Raw genomic sequence first — 24,458 nt, forward strand, 5'->3', positions numbered from 1 at the left:
GAGTTATCTTGGCCCACTCCTCCATGCAGATCTTCTCCAAGTTATCTAGGTTCTTTGGGTGTCTCATGTGGACTTTAATCTTGAGCTCCTTCCACAAGTTTTCAATTGGGTTAAGGTCAGGAGACTGACTAGGCCACTGCAACACCTTGATTTTTTGCCTCTTGAACCAGGCCTTGGTTTTCTTGGCTTTGTGCTTTGGGTCGTTGTCTTGTTGGAAGATGAAATGACGACCCATCTTAAGATCCTTGATGGAGGAGCAGAGGTTCTTGGCCAAAATCTCCAGGTAGGCCGTGCTATCCATCTTCCCATGGATGCGGACCAGATGGCCAGGCCCCTTGGCTGAGAAACAGCCCCACAGCATGATGCTGCCACCACCATGCTTGACTGTAGGGATGGTATTCTTGGGGTCGTGTTGTGAATTTGGATTCTGGGCTCCCCCGGTGGCTACTGGTGGAATTGAACTGGTGTTTTCATCTTCTCTGTTCACCTGTTCCCATCAAGATGTGGGAGTCGCTATATAACCTTGCTGCTCTGTTAGTTGCTTGCCGGTCAACAATGTTATCAGAAGCCTCTCTGTGCTTGTTCCTGCTCCTAGACAACTACTAGATAAGTTGGACTCTTGTCCATGTTTGTTTTTGCATTTTTGTTCCAGTTCACAGCTGAAGTTTCGTTACTGTGTCTGGAAAGCTCTTGTGAACAGGAATTGCCACTCTGGTGTTATGAGTTAATGCCAGAGTTTTAAAGTAATTTCTGGATGGTGTTTTGAAAGGGTTTTCAGCTGACCATGAAAGTGTCCTTTCTGTCTTCTGCTATGTAGTAAGTGGACCTCAAATTTGCTAAACCTATTTTCATACTACGTTTGTTATTTCATCTTAATTCACCGCCAATACATGTGGGGGGCCTCTGTCTCCTTTCGGGGTATTTCTCTAGAGGTGAGCTAGGACTTATATTTTCCTCTGCTAGCATTATTTAGTCCTCCGGCTGGTGCTGGGCATCTAGAATCAACGTAGGCATGCTACCCGGCCACTGCTAGTTGTGTGTTAGGTTTAGTTCATGGTCAGCTCAGTTCCCATCTTCCAAGAGCTAGTTCCTATATATGCTGATGCTATGTTCTCTTGCCATTGAGAACATGACAGTTTGACCGGCCCACTAAAGGGTTAAAATCCTTGGCTGAGAAAGGAGAGAAATAAGAAGTCTGCTGAGAATTTTTTTTTTTTTTTTCTCCTTCTAATCTTTGAATGGCTCTGTGTCCACCTGCTTGTAATGGATCTTCAGAGTGTAACTGCAGGTTTGAATAATCTCGCCATAAAGGTACAAAATTTGCAAGACTTTGTTTGTCATGCACCTGTATCTGAGCCGAGAATTCCTTTGCCGGAATTTTTCTCGGGGAATAGATCTGGGTTTCAGAATTTTCGAAATAATTGCAAATTATTTTTGTCCCTGAAATTTCGCTCTGCCGGAGACCCTGCACAGCAGGTCAGGATTGTGATTTCCCTGCTCCGGGGCGACCCTCAAGACTGGGCTTTTTCATTGACACCAGGGGATCCTGCGTTGTTCAATGTGGATGCGTTTTTTCTGGCCTTGGGGTTGCTTTATGACGAACCTCATTTGGAGCTTCAGGCAGAAAAAACTTTGATGTCCCTATCTCAGGGGCAAGATGAAGCGGAAATTTACTGTCAAAGATTCCGTAAATGGTCTGTGCTTACTCAGTGGAATGAGTGCGCCCTGGCGGCGACTTTCAGAGAGGGTCTCTCTGATGCCATTAAGGATGTTATGGTGGGGTTCCCTGTGCCTGCGGGTCTGAATGAGTCCATGACAATGGCTATTCAGATCGATAGGCGTTTGCGGGAGCGCAAACCAGTGCACCATCTGGCGGTGTCCACTGAGAAGTCGCCAGAGAGTATGCAGTGTGATAGAATTCTGTCCCGAAGCGAGCGGCAGAATTTTAGACGGAAAAATGGGTTATGTTTCTATTGTGGTGATTCTGCTCATGTTATATCAGCATGCTCTAAGCGCACTAAAAAGCTTGATAAATCTGTTTCCATTTGCACCTTACCGTCTAAGTTTATTCTATCTGTGACCCTGATTTGCTCTTTGTCATCTATTACCACGGACGCCTATGTCGACTCTGGCGCCGCTTTGAGTCTTATGGATTGGTCCTTTGCCAAACGCTGTGGGTATGATTTAGAGCCTTTGGAGACTCTTATTCCTCTGAAGGGGATTGACTCCACCCCATTGGCTAATAATAAACCACAATACTGGACACAAGTAACTATGCGTATTAATCCGGATCACCAGGAGATTATTCGCTTTCTGGTGCTGTATAATCTACATGATGATTTGGTGCTAGGATTGCCTTGGCTGCAATCTCACAACCCAGTCCTCGACTGGAGAGCTATGTCTGTGTTGAGCTGGGGATGTAAGGGGGCTCATGGGGATGTACCTGTGGTTTCCATTTCATCATCTATTCCCTCTGAAATTCCTGAGTTCCTGTCTGACTATCGTGACGTCTTTGAAGAATCCAAGCTTGGTTCATTACCTCCGCACCGAGAGTGCGATTGTGCCATAGATTTAATTCCGGGTAGTAAATACCCAAAGGGTAGTTTATTTAATCTGTCTGTGCCTGAACATGCTGCTATGCGAGAATATATAAAGGAGTCCTTGGAAAAGGGACATATTCGTCCATCGTCATCTCCCTTAGGAGCCGGTTTTTTCTTTGTGTCAAAAAAAGACGGCTCTTTGAGACCATGTATCGATTATCGGCTTTTGAATAAAATCACTGTAAAATATCAATACCCATTGCCGTTGCTGACTGATTTGTTTGCTCGCATAAAGGGGGCCAAGTGGTTCTCTAAGATTGACCTTCGTGGGGCGTATAATTTGGTGCGAATCAGGCAGGGGGATGAGTGGAAAACCGCATTTAATACGCCCGAGGGCCACTTTGAGTATTTAGTGATGCCTTTTGGTCTTTCAAATGCTCCGTCAGTTTTCCAGTCCTTTATGCATGATATTTTTCGCAATTATTTGGATAAATTTATGATTGTGTATCTGGATGATATTCTGATTTTTTCGGATGACTGGGACTCTCATGTCCAGCAAGTCAGGAGGGTTTTCCAGGTTTTGCGGTCTAATTCTTTGTGTGTGAAGGGTTCTAAGTGTGTTTTTGGGGTACAGAGGATTTCCTTTTTGGGATATATTTTTTCTCCCTCTTCCATTGAAATGGATCCTGTCAAGGTTCAAGCTATTTGTGATTGGACGCAGCCCTCTTCTCTTAAGAGTCTTCAGAAATTTTTGGGCTTTGCTAACTTTTATCGTCGATTTATTGCTGGTTTTTCGGATATTGCTAAGCCATTGACCGATTTGACTAAGAAGGGTGCTGATGTTGCTGATTGGTCCCCTGACGCTGTGGAGGCCTTTCGGGAGCTTAAGCGCCGTTTTTCCTCTGCCCCTGTGTTGCGTCAGCCTGATGTTGCTCTACCTTTTCAGGTTGAGGTCGACGCCTCTGAGATCGGAGCTGGGGCAGTGTTGTCGCAGAAAAGTTCTGACTGCTCCGTGATGAGGCCTTGTGCCTTCTTTTCCCGTAAATTTTCGCCCGCTGAGCGGAATTATGATGTTGGGAATCGGGAGCTTTTGGCCATGAAGTGGGCTTTTGAGGAGTGGCGCCATTGGCTTGAGGGGGCCAGACATCAGGTGGTGGTATTGACTGACCACAAAAACTTGATTTATCTTGAGACCGCCAGGCGCCTGAATCCTAGACAGGCGCGCTGGTCATTATTTTTCTCTCGGTTTAATTTTGTGGTGTCATACCTACCGGGTTCTAAGAATGTTAAGGCGGATGCCCTTTCTAGGAGTTTTGAGCCTGATTCGCCTGGTAACTCTGAGCCCACAGGTATCCTTAAGGATGGAGTGGTATTGTCAGCCGTTTCTCCAGACCTGCGGCGGGCCTTGCAGGAGTTTCAGGCGGATAGACCGGATCGTTGCCCACCTGATAAACTGTTTGTTCCTGATGATTGGACCAGTAGAGTCATCTCTGAGGTTCATTCTTCTGCGTTGGCAGGTCATCCTGGCATTTTTGGTACCAGGGACTTGGTGGCAAGGTCCTTCTGGTGGCCTTCCCTGTCACGAGATGTGCGAGGCTTTGTGCAGTCTTGTGACGTTTGTGCTCGGGCCAAGCCTTGTTGCTCTCGGGCTAGTGGATTATTGTTGCCCTTGCCTATTCCTAAGAGGCCTTGAACGCACATCTCGATGGATTTTATTTCAGATCTGCCTGTTTCTCAGAAGATGTCTGTCATCTGGGTGGTGTGTGACCGTTTCTCTAAGATGGTCCATTTGGTTCCTCTGCCCAAGTTGCCTTCTTCTTCCGAGTTGGTTCCTCTGTTTTTTCAAAATGTTGTTCGTTTGCATGGTATTCCTGAGAATATCATTTCTGACAGAGGAACCCAGTTCGTGTCTAGATTTTGGCGGGCTTTCTGTGCTAGGATGGGCATGGATTTATCTTTTTCGTCCGCTTTCCATCCTCAGACGAATGGCCAGACCGAGCGGACTAATCAGACCCTGGAGACATATCTGAGGTGTTTTGTGTCTGCTGACCAGGATGATTGGGTTGCTTTTTTGCCATTGGCAGAGTTCGCTCTCAATAATCGGGCCAGCTCTGCCACTTTGGTTTCCCCGTTTTTCTGTAATTCGGGGTTTCATCCTCGATTTTCCTCTGGTCAGGTGGAATCTTCGGATTGTCCTGGAGTGGATGCTGTGGTGGAGAGATTGCATCAGATCTGGGGGCAGGTGGTGGACAATTTGAGGTTGTCCCAGGAGAAGACTCAGCTTTTTGCCAACCGCCACCGTCGTGTTGGTCCTCGGCTTTGTGTTGGGGATTTGGTGTGGTTGTCTTCTCGTTTTGTCCCTATGAGGGTCTCTTCTCCTAAGTTTAAGCCTCGGTTCATCGGCCCGTATAAGATATTGGAGATTCTTAACCCTGTTTCCTTCCGCTTGGACCTCCCTGCATCCTTTTCTATTCATAACGTTTTTCATCGGTCATTATTGCGCAGGTATGAGGTACCGGTTGTGCCTTCCGTTGAGCCTCCTGCTCCGGTGTTGGTTGAGGGTGAGTTGGAGTACGTTGTGGAGAAAATCTTGGACTCTCGTGTTTCCAGACGGAGACTCCAGTATCTGGTCAAGTGGAAGGGATACGGCCAGGAGGATAATTCTTGGGTGAATGCATCTGATGTTCATGCCTCTGATCTGGTTCGTGCCTTTCATAGGGCCCATCCTGATCGCCCTGGTGGTTCTGGTGAGGGTTCGGTGCCCCCTCCTTGAGGGGGGGGTACTGTTGTGAATTTGGATTCTGGGCTCCCCCGGTGGCTACTGGTGGAATTGAACTGGTGTTTTCATCTTCTCTGTTCACCTGTTCCCATCAAGATGTGGGAGTCGCTATATAACCTTGCTGCTCTGTTAGTTGCTTGCCGGTCAACAATGTTATCAGAAGCCTCTCTGTGCTTGTTCCTGCTCCTAGACAACTACTAGATAAGTTGGACTCTTGTCCATGTTTGTTTTTGCATTTTTGTTCCAGTTCACAGCTGAAGTTTCGTTACTGTGTCTGGAAAGCTCTTGTGAACAGGAATTGCCACTCTGGTGTTATGAGTTAATGCCAGAGTTTTAAAGTAATTTCTGGATGGTGTTTTGAAAGGGTTTTCAGCTGACCATGAAAGTGTCCTTTCTGTCTTCTGCTATGTAGTAAGTGGACCTCAAATTTGCTAAACCTATTTTCATACTACGTTTGTTATTTCATCTTAATTCACCGCCAATACATGTGGGGGGCCTCTGTCTCCTTTCGGGGTATTTCTCTAGAGGTGAGCTAGGACTTATATTTTCCTCTGCTAGCATTATTTAGTCCTCCGGCTGGTGCTGGGCATCTAGAATCAACGTAGGCATGCTACCCGGCCACTGCTAGTTGTGTGTTAGGTTTAGTTCATGGTCAGCTCAGTTCCCATCTTCCAAGAGCTAGTTCCTATATATGCTGATGCTATGTTCTCTTGCCATTGAGAACATGACAGGGTCGTATGCAGTGCCATCCAGTCTCCAAACGTCACGTGTGTGGTTGACACCAAAGATCTCGATCTTGGTCTCATCAGACCAGAGAACCTTGAACCAGTCAGTCTCAGAGTCCTCCAAGTGATCATGAGCAAACTGTAGACGAGCCTTGACATGACGCTTTGAAAGTAAAGGTACCTTACGGGCTTGTCTGGAACGGAGACCATTGCGGTGGAGTACGTTACTTATGGTATTGACTGAAACCAATGTCCCCACTGCCATGAGATCTTCCCGGAGCTCCTTCCTTGTTGTCCTTCTGTTAGTCTTGACTCTTCGGACAAGCCTGGCCTCGGCACGGGAGGAAACTTTCAAAGGCTGTCCAGGCCGTGGAAGGCTAACAGTAGTTCTATAAGCCTTCCACTTCCGGGTGATGCTCCCAACAGTGGAGACAGGTAGGCCCAACTCCTTGGAAAGGGTTTTGTACCCCTTGCCAGCCTTGTGACCCTCCACGATCTTGTCTCTGATGGCCTTGGAATGCTCCTTTGTCTTTCCCATGTTGACCATGTTTGAGTGCTGTTCACAAGTTTGGGGAGGGTCTTAAATAGTCAGAAAAGGCTGGAAAAAGAGATAATTAATCCAAACATGTGAAGCTCATTGTTCTTTGTGCCTGAACTACTTCTTAATACTTTAGGGGAACCAAACAGAATTCTGGTGGGTTGAGGGGTTGAATAATAAATGACCCTCTGAAAAAACTTTTCCCAATTTAAAAAAAAAATAAACAAAGAAATAACATTCTTTTTTGCTGCAGTGCATTTCACACTTCCAGGCTGATCTACAGTCCAAATGTCACAATGCCAAGTTAATTCCAAATGTGTAAACCTGCTAAATCTGCAGGGGGTTGAATACTACTTGTAGGCACTGTATATACTCACCTTCTGGCAGCCTCCAGATCAAGCCCAGGCCTTTGGCGATGCTCCTCGCGATGCTCCGTTCCCAGTAAGGCCTTGTGGCAATAACCTGTGATGATGTAGCAGTCTCGCGAGACCGCTACGTCATCTGGGGTCATTGCCGCAATGCATTCTTGGGACCGAAGCATCGCGTGAAGCGTTAAAGGCTACTGCGGGCGCCGGAAGGTGAGAATATAATGATTTTTTTATATTATTATTTTTAACACTATGTTTTTACTATTGATGCTGCATAGCCAGCATCAATAGTAAAAAGTTGGTCACACTTACAGGGTTAATGGCAGCGTTAACGGACTGCATTACACTGTGCTATGCCACAGTGTAATGCAGTCCATTTAACGGACTGCTAAAACGCTATGTGAGCGCTGACTGCGGGGAGTATGGAGGGGCCAGTTCGCGGCCGGACTGTGCCTGTCGCTGATTGGTGACACCCAGCCGGCCACGACCAATCAGCAACATGGGATTTCCGTGACAGACAAACAGACAAACACGCAAATAGATGCAAGTGGACCTTAGATGATTATTATATAGATTTGGGTAAATTTACCTCAAGTTGGATATTGTCATATGTAGCAAACAAATACAACACTAGTTTAGCGATATAGTTATTTTTAAACAATTTTACAGCTCAAGGACAAACAATACTTTAGCTGTTCACTAGTCCATCACAAAGTACCAGGCTCAACTGCGTCTCCATCGAGAAATATATTGACACATTTTTGTATATGATCGGTAATGTGGAAACTTAGTTTTTAAGAATGCCAGGGCTGATTTTTTTTAACAAAAGTATGCGTTTTCCAGAATTCCCTGACACCAAATGTTGTGGCTGAACTTGTGACCAGGACAGATGTTCTTCAGAATGAAACCTTGCTCATTTCATATTTAAGTAAGGTGGAATTAGAAAATGTCACCGTCTTCTTGACTGCTCTGACATCCGCAGCAGAAAAGGTAAGCAATTTTGAACCTTCAACTGAGGTTTATGAAATTCAAGAAGGTCACAACATTTTCAGTTTGAGAATGCTGTAACAGTAACACCAAATACTAATAGTAGGGCACCAGTTAGGCTGGATCTGTTTTACTGAAAATTTATTAAAACTTTTCTTTTTATTTTCGTAGGCAAATCTGTCTCTGGAGCTGGTAGACAATGTAAAAGAAACTCTCCTGGCTGTGGAGCTTCAGCAACTTCAGTCCAGCTTCTCTAATTATACCACTGAGCAATGGCAGGTTTTGTTTCAGAGCAGCTTAACAGTCTTGATCCAATATTTCAACGCAACCTTACTTGAGCTCCTGCCAACAAGCATTTCCTGCAGTTCCTATCAAGCTATGTAAGTACCAAGTATTTATGGAGAAATACAAAGACATCAGCAACTTATCATCTTTTAAAACAGAAAAAATAAATCTTTCAAAACAATATTATGATGAAATCCTTATACATAATTTTTATCTTTATTTCTTGACACAGAGTAAAAGGATTTAGTCTTGATTCTTCTGAGCTGAGCGATGACACTGGGAGAGATATCTACAATTACTTCATCAAAAGATATATGACTCAACAGGCAACTTCTGCAGGTAAGACTCCAGAATAATAGCTAAGCTTTGAAAAGACACACAATTTCTGTAAATATATTTCTTTATTTTATGCTGTATATAAACTTCTGACAAATCATGATTTTTCTCATTCTTCATTCACAGATATTGCTTGTGGCGCTGTAGACTACGAAACCTGGATTCAGATTAATTTTTACTATTTTTTCAAGTATGCCACCACAGAAGATCTGATCATTTACAACAAAAACCTTACACAGGTAGGTGGATATCCAAATAGATTAACAAGAAATAAGGTTATCGCCTTTATTAAAATGGTTACTTTCGTGCTTCCAATTTATACACTTACTGCAGTAGGTGTCAATGTCCAAAGGGAAACACAACGTAGAACTAGAGCCTATTGGTGTTTTTGCAGTTTTAATAAATTATAACTGAACTAGATGGTGGCCCGATTCTAATGCATTGGGTATTCTAGAATATGTATGCAGTTTATTTATGAAGATTTCAGAATAATGCAATGAATACACAGGATTCAGCCGGCCGAGCGTGATCAATTAGTGAAGCGAGTTTTATATCCTGTGCCAATTCGCGGCAGGACTGGATCTGTTGCTGATTGTTCGCTGCCGGCGGGTCGCGACCAATCAGTGAAGCCAGGGCCGGCTCCAGGTTTTTGAGGGCTACAGGCGAAAGAGTCTCACAGCCCACGTAACATATAACACAGCCCATGTAGTATATAGCACAGCCACATAGTATATTGCACAGCCACATAGTATATAGCACAGCTACGTAGTGTATTGCACAACCACGTAGTATATTGCACAGCCACGTTGTATATAGCACAGCCACATAGTATATAGCACAACCATGTAGTATATTAGACAGCCACGTAGTATATTGCACAGCCACGTAGTATATAGTACAACCATGTAGTATATAGCACAGCCCACGCAGTATATAACACAGCCCACGTAGTATATAACACAGCCCACGTAGTATATAGCAATGTGGGCACCATATCCCTGTTAAAAAAATTAAAATAAATAAGTTATATACTCACCTTCTGGCAGCCTCCAGATCAAGCCCAGGCCTTTGGCGATGCTCCTCGCGATGCTCCGTTCCCAGTAAGGCCTTGCGGCAATAACCTGTGTGTCATGGTTCCCAATGGCAGGGAAACATCAGAACACAAAAATAACGGACGAGCTCTGGGTGATGGAAGGATTAAGGAGGGGGCATCGAACCCTCACAAGAACCGCCAGGGCGATCTGGATGAGCCCTATGAAAGGCACGAACCAAATCCAAGGCATGAACATCAGAGGCAGTTACCCAAGAATTATCTTCCTGACCATAGCCCTTCCATTTAACCAGATATTGAAGTCTCCGTCTGGAAATACGGGAGTCCAAGATCTTCTCTACCACGTACTCCAATTCACCCTCCACCAGCACAGGAGCAGGAGGTTCAGTAGAAGGAACCACCGGTACCTCATATCTCCGCAACAACGACCGATGGAACACATTATGGATAGCGAAAGATGCCGGGAGGTCCAAACGAAAGGAAACAGGGTTAAGAATGTCCAAAATCCTATAAGGACCGATGAACCGAGGCTTAAATTTAGGAGAAGAAACCCTCATAGGGACAAAACGGGAAGACAACCACACCAAGTCCCCAACACGAAGGTGAGGACCAACACGACGACGGCGGTTAGCAAACTGCTGAGTCCTCTCCTGGGACAATTCCAAATTATCCACCACTTGTCCCCAAATCCGATGCAACCGATCCACTACCGCATCCACTCCAGGACAATCCGAAGATTCAACCTGACCAGATGAAAAACGCGGATGAAACCCTGAATTGCAAAAGAAAGGAGAAACCAAAGTGGCAGAACTAGCCCGATTATTAAGAGCAAACTCTGCCAACGGCAGAAAGGCAACCCAATCATCCTGATCCGCAGACACAAAACACCTCAAATAAGTCTCCAAAGTTTGATTAGTTCGCTCCGTCTGGCCATTGGTCTGAGGATGGAATGCAGACGAAAGAGACAAATCAATGCCCAACCTGGCACAGACTGCCCGCCAAAATCTAGACACGAACTGGGTACCCCTGTCAGAAACGATGTTTTCCGGAATACCATGCAAGCGAACCACATTTTGAAAAAACAGAGGGACCAACTCAGATGAGGAAGGCAACTTAGGCAATGGCACCAAATGAACCATCTTAGAAAAACGGTCACACACCACCCAGATGACAGACATCTTCTGAGAAACAGGGAGATCCGAGATAAAGTCCATAGAGATGTGCGTCCAAGGCCTCTTTGGAATAGGCAAGGGCAACAATAACCCACTAGCCCTAGAACAACAAGGCTTGGCCCGAGCACACACATCGCAAGACTGCACAAAAACACGCACATCTCGAGACAGAGAAGGCCACCAGAAGGATCTAGCCACCAAATCTCTGGTGCCAAAAATTCCCGGATGACCTGCCAGAGTAGAAGAATGAACTTCCAAGATGACTCTACTGGTCCAATCATCAGGAACAAACAGTCTACCAGACGGACAACGATCAGGTCTATCCGCCTGAAATTCTTGCAAAGCACGTCGCAGATCTGGGGAGACAGCAGACAAAACTACCCCATCCTTAAGGACACCAGCAGGTTCAGAATTCCCAGGAGAGTCAGGCTCAAAACTCCTAGAAAGAGCATCTGCCTTCACATTCCTAGAACCCGGTAAGTACGAGACCACAAAATTAAACCGAGAAAAGAACAACGACCAACGTGCCTGTCTAGGATTCAGGCGCCTGGCAGACTCTAAATAAATCAGATTCTTGTGATCAGTCAAAACTACCACCTGATGTCTGGCACCCTCAAGCCAATGACGCCACTCCTCAAATGCCCACTTCATGGCCAAAAGCTCCCGATTACCAACATCATAGTTTCGCTCGGCGGCCGAAAATTTTCGAGAAAAGAACGCGCAAGGTCTCATCACCGAGCAATCGGAACTTTTCTGCGACAAGACCGTCCCCGCTCCGATCTCGGAAGCATCGACCTCAACCTGAAAGGGAAGAGAAACATCAGGCTGGCGCAACACAGGGGCAGACAAAAAGCGGCGCTTAAGCTCCCGAAAGGCCTCCACAGCAGCAGGGGACCAATTGGCAACATCAGCACCCTTCTTAGTCAAATCCGTCAGAGGTTTAGCAACACCAGAAAAACCAGCTATAAATCGACGATAAAAATTAGCAAAGCCCAAGAATTTCTGAAGACTCTTCAGAGAAGTAGGCTGCGTCCAGTCATAAATAGCCCGAACCTTGACAGGGTCCATCTCAATAGAAGAAGGGGAAAAAATGTACCCCAAAAAGGAAATTTTTTGAACCCCAAAAACACACTTTGAACCCTTTACACACAAAGAATTCTCCCGCAAAACCTGAAAAACCCTCCTGACCTGCTGAACATGAGACTCCCAGTCATCAGAAAAAATCAAAATATCATCCAAATACACAATCATAAATTTATCCAAATATTCACGGAAAATATCATGCATTAAGGACTGAAAGACCGAAGGTGCATTAGAAAGGCCGAAAGGCATTACTAAATACTCAAAATGGCCCTCAGGCGTATTAAATGCGGTTTTCCACTCATCCCCCTGCTTAATTCGCACCAAATTATACGCCCCACGAAGATCAATCTTAGAGAACCACTTAGCCCCCCTTATGCGAGCAAACAAATCAGTCAGCAAAGGCAACGGATACTGATATTTGACTGTAATTTTATTCAGGAGTCGATAATCAATACAAGGCCTCAGAGAGCCATCCTTTTTAGAGACAAAGAAAAAACCGGCTCCTAAAGGTGATGACGAAGGACGAATATGTCCCTTTTCCAGGGACTCCTTAATATACTCGCGCATAGCAGCATGTTCAGGTACAGATAGGTTAAACAAACGACCCTTTGGAAATTTACTGCCAGGAATCAGATCTATGGCGCAATCACAATCCCTGTGGGGAGGGAGTGAACCAATTTTAGGCTCTTCAAAAATATCACGATAATCAGACAAAAATGCCGGAATCTCAGAGGGAATAGATGACAAAATGGACACCAAAGGTATGTCCCCATGAACTCCCCGACATCCCCAGCTTAACACAGACATAGCTTTCCAGTCAAGGACTGGGTTATGAGATTGTAACCATGGTAATCCAAGCACCAAAACATCATGTAAATTGTACAACACAAGGAAGCGAATCACCTCCTGATGGTCTGGAGTCATACGCATAGTCACTTGCGTCCAGAACTGTGGTTTATTACAAGCCAAAGGTGTAGAATCAATACCCTTCAGAGGTATAGGGACTTCCAGAGGCTCTAAATCAAACCCACAGCGCCTGGCAAAGGACCAGTCCATAAGACTCAGAGCGGCGCCAGAGTCCACATAGGCATCCACGGTAATAACTGATAATGAACAAATCAAGGTTACAGACAAAATAAATTTGGACTGCAAAGTGCCAATTGAAATAGACTTGTCAAGCTTCCTAGTGCGCTTGGAGCATGCTGATATAACATGAGCAGAATCACCACAATAGAAGCATTACCCATTTTTACGCCTATAATTCTGCCGCTCGCTTCTGGACATAATTCTGTCACATTGCATTTTCTCTGGCGTCTCATCAGAAGATACCGCCAAATGGTGCACGGGTTTGCGCTCCCGCAAACGCCGATCAATCTGAATAGCCATTGTCATGGACTCATTCAGATCTGTAGGCGCAGGGAACCCGACCATAACATCTTTAACGGCATCAGAAAGGCCCTCTCTGAAATTTGCCGCTAGGGCGCACTCATTCCACTGAGTAAGCACAGACCATTTACGAAATTTTTGGCAGTATATCTCAGCTTCATCTTGCCCTTGAGATAGGGCTATCAAAGCTTTTTCAGCTTGAATCTCCAAATTAGGTTCCTCATAAAGCAACCCTAAAGCCAGGAAAAACGCATCCACATTGAGCAACGCAGGATCCCCTGGTGCCAATGAAAATGCCCAATTTTGAGGGTCACCTCGCAGCAAAGAGATTACAATCTTAACCTGCTGGACAGGATCTCCTGAGGAGTGAGGTCTGAGAGAAAGGAATAATTTACAATTATATTTGAAATTCAGAAACCGAGATCTATCTCCGGAAAACACCTCTGGTGTAGGGATTTTAGGTTCAGAAATAGGAGCATGTATAACAAAATCTTGTAAATTTTGAACCTTCGTAGCAAGATTATTTAAACCTGCAGCCAAACTCTGAGGATCCATCTTTAAACAGGTGAGCTCAAAGCCATTCAAGGATTCTAAGGAGAGAAAGGCAAAGGCTGTAATTAGAGCTGAAATACAACTGATCCAACTATGGAGCAAGCATAGGGGAAAAAAAAATAAAAATTTACAGACTTCTTTTATTTTCTCTCCTTTCTTCTGCCAATAAGTTTAACATAGGCCGGTCATACTGTCATGGTTCCCAATGGCAGGGAAACATCAGAACACAAAAATAACGGACGAGCTCTGGGTGATGGAATCTTGAGCTGAACGTGAGCTAAATCTAGACCTGGCTTACCTCTAGGGAAATACCCCAAAAGATGATAGCAGCCCCCCACATGTAATAACGGTGAGTTAAGAGGAAAAGACATACACAGTATGAAAGTAGATTTAGCAAAGAGAGGTCCACTTACTAGATAGCAGAAGGATACAAAAGAGGACTTCACGGTCAACTGAAAACCCTTTCAAAAAACCATCCTGAAATTACTTTAAGACTCCTGTGTCAACTCATGACACAGGAGTGGCAATTTCAGCCCGCAAGAGCTTCCAGCTACAGAGAATAACAAAAACTGTAAACTGGACAAAAGATACAAAACAAAAGGACAAAGTCCACTTAGCTGATCAGCAGACTAGTAGCAGGAACATGCAACCGAAGGCTCTGGTTACAATGATGACCGGCAAGGAAATGACTGGAGAGCAAGGCTAAATAGGAAACTCCCAAACACTGATGGAAGCAGGTGAACAGAAACAGCAAAGTGAAAACAAGTCACCAGTACCACCAGCAACCACCAGGGGAGCCCAAAAAGCGGATACACAACACCTGTGATGATGTAGCAGTCTCGCGAGACCGCTACGTCATCTGGGGTCATTGCCGCAATGCATTCTTGGGACCGAAGCATCGCGTGAAGCGTTAAAGGCTACTGCGGGCGCCGGAAGGTGAGAATATAATGATTTTTTTATATTATTATTTTTAACACTATATGTTTTTACTATTGATGCTGCATAGCCAGCATCAATAGTAAAAAGTTGGTCACACTTACAGGGTTAATGGCAGCGTTAACGGACTGCATTACACTGTGCTATGCCACAGTGTAATGCAGTCCATTTAACGGACTGCTAAAACGCTATGTGAGCGCTGACTGGGGGGAGTATGGAGGGGCCAGTTCGCGGCCGGACTGTGCCTGTCGCTGATTGGTGAGACCCAGCCGGCCACGACCAATCAGCAACATGGGATTTCCGTGACAGACAAACAGACAAACACGCAAATAGATGCAAGTGGACCTTAGATGATTATTATATAGATTTGGGTAAATTTACCTCAAGTTGGATATTGTCATATGTAGCAAACAAATACAACACTAGTTTAGCGATATAGTTATTTTTAAACAATTTTACAGCTCAAGGACAAACAATACTTTAGCTGTTCACTAGTCCATCACAAAGTACCAGGCTCAACTGCGTCTCCATCGAGAAATATATATTGACACATTTTTGTATATGATCGGTAATGTGGAAACTTAGTTTTTAAGAATGCCAGGGCTGATTTTTTTTAACAAAAGTATGCGTTTTCCAGAATTCCCTGACACCAAATGTTGTGGCTGAACTTGTGACCAGGACAGATGTTCTTCAGAATGAAACCTTGCTCATTTCATATTTAAGTAAGGTGGAATTAGAAAATGTCACTGTCTTCTTGACTGCTCTGACATCCGCAGCAGAAAAGGTAAGCAATTTTGAACCTTCAACTGAGGTTTATGAAATTCAAGAAGGTCACAACATTTTCAGTTTGAGAATGCTGTAACAGTAACACCAAATACTAATAGTAGGGCACCAGTTAGGCTGGATCTGTTTTACTGAAAATTTATTAAAACTTTTCTTTTTATTTTCGTAGGCAAATCTGTCTCTGGAGCTGGTAGACAATGTAAAAGAAACTCTCCTGGCTGTGGAGCTTCAGCAACTTCAGTCCAGCTTCTCTAATTATACCACTGAGCAATGGCAGGTTTTGTTTCAGAGCAGCTTAACAGTCTTGATCCAATATTTCAACGCAACCTTACTTGAGCTCCTGCCAACAAGCATTTCCTGCAGTTCCTATCAAGCTATGTAAGTACCAAGTATTTATGGAGAAATACAAAGACATCAGCAACTTATCATCTTTTAAAACAGAAAAAATAAATCTTTCAAAACAATATTATGATGAAATCCTTATACATAATTGTTATCTTTATTTCTTGACACAGAGTAAAAGGATTTAGTCTTGATTCTTCTGAGCTGAGCGATGACACTGGGAGAGATATCTACAATTACTTCATCAAAAGATATATGACTCAACAGGCAACTTCTGCAGGTAAGACTCCAGAATAATAGCTAAGCTTTGAAAATACACACAATTTCTGTAAATATATTTCTTTATTTTATGCTGTATATAAACTTCTGACAAATCATGATTTTTCTCATTCTTCATTCACAGATATTGCTTGTGGCGCTGTAGACTACGAAACCTGGATTCAGATTAATTTTTACTATTTTTTCAAGTATGCCACCACAGAAGATCTGATCATTTACAACAAAAACCTTACACAGGTAGGTGGATATCCAAATAGATTAACAAGAAATAAGGTTATCGCCTTTATTAAAATGGTTACTTTCGTGCTTCCAATTTATACACTTACTGCAGTAGGTGTCAATGTCCAAAGGGAAACACAACGTAGAACTAGAGCCTATTGGTGTTTTTGCAGTTTTAATAAATTATAACTGAACTAGATGGTGGCCCGATTCTAATGCATTGGGTATTCTAGAATATGTATGCAGTTTATTTATGAAGATTTCAGAATAATGCAATGAATACACAGGATTCAGCCGGCCGGGCGTGATCAATTAGTGAAGCGAGTTTTATATCCTGTGCCAATTCGCGGCAGGACTGGATCTGTTGCTGATTGTTCGCTGCCGGCGGGTCGCGACCAATCAGTGAAGCCAGGGCCGGCTCCAGGTTTTTGAGGGCTACAGGCGAAAGAGTCTCACAGCCCACGTAACATATAACACAGCCCATGTAGTATATAGCACAGCCACATAGTATATTGCACAGCCACATAGTATATAGCACAGCTACGTAGTGTATTGCACAACCACGTAGTATATTGCACAGCCACGTTGTATATAGCACAGCCACATAGTATATAGCACAACCATGTAGTATATTAGACAGCCACGTAGTATATTGCACAGCCACGTAGTATATAGTACAACCATGTAGTATATAGCACAGCCCACGCAGTATATAACACAGCCCACGTAGTATATAACACAGCCCACGTAGTATATAGCAATGTGGGCACCATATCCCTGTTAAAAAAATTAAAATAAATAAGTTATATACTCACCTTCTGGCAGCCTCCAGATCAAGCCCAGGCCTTTGGCGATGCTCCTCGCGATGCTCCGTTCCCAGTAAGGCCTTGGGGCAATAACTGTTATGACCCCAATGGCAGGGGGTCTCAGAAATAGTAACCAAGTCTGCAAACACAAAAACCAGCTCATAGGGCAGTGGTAACTGGGCTGACCATATATCTAATCCTAGCACCACAAATAACAGCAGCCGGGGAACGTGCCTACGTTGATTCTAGACGTCTCGCGCCAGCCGGAGAACTAACTAACCCTAGAAGGGAAAAGAAAGACCTTTCTTGCCTCCAGAGAAAAAGACCCCAAAAGTTGGATACAAGCCCCCAACAAATAATAACGGTGAGGTAAGAGGAAAAGACAAACGTAAGAATGAGCTAGGTATTTAGCAAAGAGAGGCCCACTAGCTAATAGCAGAATATAGTAAGATAACTTATATGGTCAGCAAAAACCCTATCAAAAATATCCACGCTGGAAATTCAAGAACCCCCGAACCGTCTAACGGCCCGGGGGGAGAACACCAGCCCCCTAGAGCTTCCAGCAAGGTCAGGAATCACATTTAGTACAAGCTGGACAAAAATGAGAGCAAGCAAATAACTGAAAAAACAAAGAAGCAAGACTTAGCTAAATTTTGCACGAACCAGGACCAGCAGATAGGAGCAAACAAAAAGGATCTGATGACAACGATGCCAGGCACTGGACTAAGGATCCATGAGGTTTATATAGCAACACCCCTGGACTAACGACCCAGGTGGGTGCAAACTGAGGGAAGAAAATCCCAGAGTCATATCACTAGTAACCACCAGAGGAAGCCAAAAAGTCTAATTCACAACAGTACCCCCCCTTAAGGAGGGGTCACCGAACCCTCACTACGACCACCAGGGCGATCAGGATGAGCAGCGTGAAAGGCACGAACTAAATCGGCCGCATGCACATCAGAGGCAACCACCCAGGAATTATCCTCCTGACCATAGCCCTTCCACTTGACCAGATACTGAAGCCTCCGTCTGGAGAGACGAGAATCCAAGATCTTCTCCACCACGTACTCCAACTCGCCCTCAACCAACACCGGAGCAGGAGGCTCAACAGAAGGAACCACCGGCACAACGTAGCGCCGCAACAAGGACCTATGGAACACGTTGTGAATGGCAAACGACACCGGAAGATCCAAGCGAAAGGAAACTGGATTAAGGATTTCCAATATCTTGTAAGGACCGATGAAGCGAGGCTTAAATTTAGGAGAGGAGACCTTCATAGGAACAAATCGAGAAGACAGCCATACCAAATCCCCAACACGAAGTCGGGGACCCACACCGCGGCGGCGGTTGGCAAAACGCTGAGCCTTCTCCTGTGACAACTTCAAGTTGTCCACCACATGATTCCAGATCTGCTGCAACCTATCCACCACAGAATCCACCCCAGGACAGTCAGAAGGCTCCACATGTCCCGAGGAAAAACGAGGATGGAAACCAGAGTTGCAGAAAAATGGCGAAACCAAAGTAGCGGAACTAGCCCGATTATTAAGGGCAAACTCAGCCAACGGCAAGAAGGTCACCCAATCATCCTGATCTGCCGAAACAAAACACCTCAAATAAGCCTCCAGAGTCTGATTAGTTCGCTCCGTTTTTCCATTAGTCTGAGGATGAAAGGCAGACGAGAACGACAAATCAATGCCCATCCTAGCACAAAAGGATCGCCAGAACCTGGAAACAAACTGGGATCCTCTGTCAGACACAATATTCTCAGGAATGCCGTGTAAACGAACCACATTCTAAAAGAACACAGGAACCAGATCGGAAGAGGAAGGCAGCTTAGGCAAAGGCACCAAATGGACCATTTTAGAAAAGCGATCACATACCACCCAGATGACAGACATGCCCTGAGACACCGGGAGATCAGAAATGAAATCCATGGAAATGTGTGTCCAAGGCCTCTTCGGGACAGGCAAGGGCAAGAGCAACCCGCTGGCACGAGAACAGCAAGGCTTAGCTCGAGCACAAGTCCCACAGGACTGCACAAATGACCGCACATCCCGTGACAAGGAAGGCCACCAAAAGGACCTAGCCACCAGATCTCTGGTGCCAAAAATTCCCGGATGACCTGCCAACACCGAGGAATGAACCTCGGAAATGACTCTGCTGGTCCACTTATCAGGAACAAACAGTCTGTCAGGTGGACAAGAGTCAGGTCTACCAGCCTGAAATCTCTGCAACACGCGTCGCAAATCAGGAGAAATGGCTGACAAGATAACTCCCTCTTTAAGAATACCAACAGGTTCTGCGACTCCAGGAGAGTCAGGCACAAAGCTCCTTGAAAGAGCATCAGCCTTCACATTCTTTGAACCTGGTAAATACGAGACCACAAAGTCAAAACGGGAGAAAAATAATGACCAGCGGGCCTGTCTAGGATTCAGGCGTTTAGCAGACTCGAGATACATCAAATTTTTGTGATCAGTCAAGACCACCACACGATGCTTAGCACCTTCGAGCCAATGACGCCACTCCTCAAATGCCCACTTCATGGCTAGCAACTCCCGATTGCCAACATCATAATTCCGCTCAGCAGGCAAAAACTTCCTAGAGAAGAAAGCACATGGTCTCATTACCGAGCAACCAGGGCCTCTCTGAGACAACACGGCCCCTGCCCCAATCTCCGAAGCATCCACTTCGACCTGAAAGGGAAGTGAGACATCAGGCTGGCACAAAACAGGCGCTGAAGTAAACCGGCGCTTCAACTCTTGGAACTCCTCCACGGCTGCAGGAGCCCAGTTAGCAACATCAGAACCCTTCTTGGTCATATCCGTCAAAGGTTTAACAACGCTAGAAAAATTAGCGATAAAACGACGGTAGAAGTTAGCAAAACCCAAGAACTTCTGAAGACTCTTAACTGACGTGGGTTGAGTCCAATCATGAATAGCTCGGACCTTGACTGGGTCCATCTCCACAGCAGAAGGGGAAAAAATAAACCCCAAAAAGGGAACCTTCTGTACTCCAAAGAGACACTTTGAGCCCTTAACAAACAACGCGTTCTCACGCAAAACCTGAAACACCATCCTGACCTGCTCCACATGTGAGTCCCAATCTTCAGAGAAAACCAGAATATCATCCAGATAAACAATCATAAATTTATCCAGATACTTCTGGAAAATGTCATGCATAAAGGACTGAAACACTGAGGGAGCATTAGAGAGCCCAAAAGGCATCACCAAGTACTCAAAATGACCTTCGGGCGTATTAAATGCAGTCTTCCATTCATCTCCTTGCTTAATGCGCACAAGATTGTACGCACCGCGTAGGTCTATCTTGGTGAACCACTTGGCACCTTTAATCCGGGCGAACAAGTCCGACAACAGAGGCAAAGGATACTGAAATTTAACAGTGATTTTATTCAGAAGACGATAGTCAATACAAGGTCTCAAAGATCCGTCCTTCTTGGCCACAAAAAAGAATCCCGCACCAAGAGGGGAAGAGGATGGACGGATATGCCCCTTCTCCAGGGACTCCTTGACATACGAACGCATTGCGGCATGCTCAGGTACAGACAGATTAAATAATCTACCCTTAGGAAATTTACTACCTGGAATCAAATCTATGGCGCAGTCACAGTCCCTATGAGGAGGCAGAGCACTGGATCTGGACTCGCTGAATACATCCTGATAATCAGACAAATACTCAGGAACTTCCGAAGGAGTAGAGGAAGCAATAGACACCGGCGGGGAATCAGCATGAATTCCCTGACAACCCCAACTTGACACAGACATTGCCTTCCAATCCAAGATTGGATTGTGGGTCTGTAACCATGGCAGACCCAAAACGACCAAATCATGCATTTTATGCAGAACAAGAAAACGAATCACCTCCCGATGTTCAGGAGTCATGCACATGGTTACCTGCGTCCAAAACTGCGGTTTATTTTCCGCCAATGGCGTAGCATCAATACCTCTAAGAGGAATAGGATTTACCAACGGTTCAAGAACAAAACCACAGCGTTTGGCAAATGACAGATCCATAAGACTCAGGGCAGCACCTGAATCCACAAACGCCATAACAGGGTAAGAAGACAATGAGCAAATTAAAGTCACAGACAAAATAAATTTAGGTTGCAAATTACCAATGGCGACAGGACTAACAACCCTTGTTAGGCGTTTAGAGCATGCTGATATAACATGTGTAGAATCACCACAGTAAAAACACAACCCATTCTGACGTCTATGATTTTTCCGCTCATTTCTAGTCTGAATTCTATCACATTGCATTAAATCAGGTGTTTGTTCAGACAACACCACCAGAGGATTAGCGGTTTTGCGCTCCCGCAAACGCCGGTCAATTTGAATAGCCAGCGCCATGGAATCATTCAGACTTGTAGGAATGGGGAAACCCACCATCACATTCTTAATGGCTTCAGAAAGGCCATTTCTGAAATTTGCGGCCAGAGCACACTCATTCCACTGAGTAAGCACGGACCATTTCCGAAATTTTTGGCAATACACTTCAGCTTCATCCTGGCCCTGAGAAATAGCCAGCAAGGCTTTTTCTGCCTGAACTTCAAGATTGGGTTCCTCGTAAAGCAATCCGAGCGCCAGAAAAAACGCATCAATATTTGCCAATGCCGGATCTCCTGGCGCTAGCGAGAAAGCCCAATCCTGAGGGTCGCCCCGTAAAAAAGAGATAACAATTTTAACTTGCTGAGCTGAATCTCCAGATGAACGGGGTCTCAGAGAAAGAAACAATTTACAATTATTCCTGAAATTCCTAAACCTAAATCGGTCTCCAGAGAACAGTTCAGGAATAGGTATCTTAGGTTCAGACATAGGACTACTGGTAACAAAATCTTGTATGCCCTGCACACGAGCAGCAAGCTGGTCTACACTTGTAATCAAGGTCTGGACATTCATGTCTGCAGCAAGCACAAGCCACTCAAAGGTAAAGGGGAGGAAGAGAGGAAAAGAAAAAAAAAAAAAACTCAGAATTTCCTTTCTTATAATCCCACTTCTGCAATGCATTAAACATTCAATGTTGGCCTGGCATACTGTTATGACCCCAATGGCAGGGGGTCTCAGAAATAGTAACCAAGTCTGCAAACACAAAAACCAGCTCATAGGGCAGTGGTAACTGGGCTGACCATATATCTAATCCTAGCACCACAAATAACAGCAGCCGGGGAACGTGCCTACGTTGATTCTAGACGTCTCGCGCCAGCCGGAGAACTAACTAACCCTAGAAGGGAAAAGAAAGACCTTTCTTGCCTCCAGAGAAAAAGACCCCAAAAGTTGGATACAAGCCCCCAACAAATAATAACGGTGAGGTAAGAGGAAAAGACAAACGTAAGAATGAGCTAGGTATTTAGCAAAGAGAGGCCCACTAGCTAATAGCAGAATATAGTAAGATAACTTATATGGTCAGCAAAAACCCTATCAAAAATATCCACGCTGGAAATTCAAGAACCCCCGAACCGTCTAACGGCCCGGGGGGAGAACACCAGCCCCCTAGAGCTTCCAGCAAGGTCAGGAATCACATTTAGTACAAGCTGGACAAAAATGAGAGCAAGCAAATAACTGAAAAAACAAAGAAGCAAGACTTAGCTAAATTTTGCACGAACCAGGACCAGCAGATAGGAGCAAACAAAAAGGATCTGATTACAACGATGCCAGGCACTGGACTAAGGATCCATGAGGTTTATATAGCAACACCCCTGGACTAACGACCCAGGTGGGTGCAAACTGAGGGAAGAAAATCCCAGAGTCATATCACTAGTAACCACCAGAGGGAGCCAAAAAGTCTAATTCACAACAAAAAACCTGTGATGATGTAGCAGTCTCGCGAGACCGCTACGTCATCTGGGGTCATTGCCGCAATGCATTCTTGGGACCGAAGCATCGCGTGAAGCGTTAAAGGCTACTGCGGGCGCCAGAAGGTGAGAATATAATGATTTTTTTATATTATTATTTTTAACACTATATGTTTTTACTATTGATGCTGCATAGCCAGCATCAATAGTAAAAAGTTGGTCACACTTACAGGGTTAATGGCAGCGTTAACGGACTGCATTACACTGTGCTATGCCACAGTGTAATGCAGTCCATTTAACGGACTGCTAAAACGCTATGTGAGCGCTGACTGGGGGGAGTATGGAGGGGCCAGTTCGCGGCCGGACTGTGCCTGTCGCTGATTGGTGACACCCAGCCGGCCACGACCAATCAGCAACATGGGATTTCCGTGACAGACAAACAGACAAACACGCAAATAGATGCAAGTGGACCTTAGATGATTATTATATAGATTTGGGTAAATTTACCTATTGTAAATAGGTATATTTACAATTGGATATTGTCATATGTAGCAAACAAATACAACACTAGTTTAGCGATATAGTTATTTTTAAACAATTTTACAGCTCAAGGACAAACAATACTTTAGCTGTTCACTAGTCCATCACAAAGTACCAGGCTCAACTGCGTCTCCATCGAGAAATATATTGACACATTTTTGTATATGATCGGTAATGTGGAAACTTAGTTTTTAAGAATGCCAGGGCTGATTTTTTTTAACAAAAGTATGCGTTTTCCAGAATTCCCTGACACCAAATGTTGTGGCTGAACTTGTGACCAGGGCAGATGTTCTTCAGAATGAAACCTTGCTCATTTCATATTTAAGTAAGGTGGAATTAGAAAATGTCACCGTCTTCTTGACTGCTCTGACATCCGCAGCAGAAAAGGTAAGCAATTTTGAACCTTCAACTGAGGTTTATGAAATTCAAGAAGGTCACAACATTTTCAGTTTGAGAATGCTGTAACAGTAACACCAAATACTAATAGTAGGGCACCAGTTAGGCTGGATCTGTTTTACTGAAAATTTATTAAAACTTTTCTTTTTATTTTCGTAGGCAAATCTGTCTCTGGAGCTGGTAGACAATGTAAAAGAAACTCTCCTGGCTGTGGAGCTTCAGCAACTTCAGTCCAGCTTCTCTAATTATACCACTGAGCAATGGCAGGTTTTGTTTCAGAGCAGCTTAACAGTCTTGATCCAATATTTCAACGCAACCTTACTTGAGCTCCTGCCAACAAGCATTTCCTGCAGTTCCTATCAAGCTATGTAAGTACCAAGTATTTATGGAGAAATACAAAGACATCAGCAACTTATCATCTTTTAAAACAGAAAAAATAAATCTTTCAAAACAATATTATGATGAAATCCTTATACATAATTTTTATCTTTATTTCTTGACACAGAGTAAAAGGATTTAGTCTTGATTCTTCTGAGCTGAGCGATG

The sequence above is a fragment of the Ranitomeya variabilis genome, chromosome 7, assembly GCF_051348905.1.
Source record: "Ranitomeya variabilis isolate aRanVar5 chromosome 7, aRanVar5.hap1, whole genome shotgun sequence".
NCBI classification, from domain to species: domain Eukaryota; kingdom Metazoa; phylum Chordata; class Amphibia; order Anura; family Dendrobatidae; genus Ranitomeya; species Ranitomeya variabilis.